General features: G+C 36.2%; 1 non-coding gene across 1 annotated transcript; it reads left to right on the forward strand.

Annotated features, from left to right (window-relative positions):
• Positions 1–246: 246 nt before the first annotated feature.
• LOC123955877 lies at positions 247–352 on the forward strand. Its single transcript, XR_006821418.1, has one exon. It is a non-coding gene; the product is annotated as a U6 spliceosomal RNA (small nuclear RNA).
• Positions 353–769: the final 417 nt, after the last annotated feature.

Raw genomic sequence — 769 nt, forward strand, 5'->3', positions numbered from 1 at the left:
CAGAAGGAAAGATATTTATCTCAACTAAATGTCAAAACTATATTTTGCATTAGCACGCCTTGCATTCCGGACTTCTGGTTACAACTCTACTTCTCTTCCTTTTTAAATGTGCATTTGTGCTTCAGGTGAAGGATTAGCAGAAATGCAAGACTCTGAATAGAAGAGTTTCTTCATATTTTTATGCATCTATAATTATAGGAGGGTTTACAAGTAGGCAGACTGTAATGTCTTTAAAAAGCAATCCTTGTCCTCATTTGGGGAACACATATACTAAAAATTGAAATGATACAGCGATTAGCAGGGCCCCTGCACAAGGATGACACTTAAAAAGCAATAGCTTACTTCAGACTTCCCACCCCTGAAGATTCTTTTTATTAATAAAGCAGTACTACTGATTCAAATAATTAACATACAATAAATTGCATTTATTTATTGTGTATAAAGTGATGACTTTTAACATGTATGAACACCATGAAACCATGACTACACCCACATAACAAACATCCAGTATCACCCCAAATTTATTCGTGCTCCTAGTACCCCCCATCCCACCGCTGCTTGTCCTCATTATCCCCAAGCAACAGCTGATCGGTTCTCAGTCCCTAAATATTAGTTTGAGTATCCCAAAATTTTACAAAAATTTAATTTTTTTAAAAAAAAGCACAAGCAGAGGAAGCCTTTCCTCTCTTCACACAAGCGTTTTGAGATCCTTGCATACTGTGGCATGTATCGTTCTTTTTTGTTGCTGAATAGTATTCACATATCTGCT

The sequence above is a fragment of the Meles meles genome, chromosome 13 (assembly GCF_922984935.1).
Source record: "Meles meles chromosome 13, mMelMel3.1 paternal haplotype, whole genome shotgun sequence".
Taxonomy (NCBI): Eukaryota; Metazoa; Chordata; class Mammalia; order Carnivora; family Mustelidae; genus Meles; species Meles meles.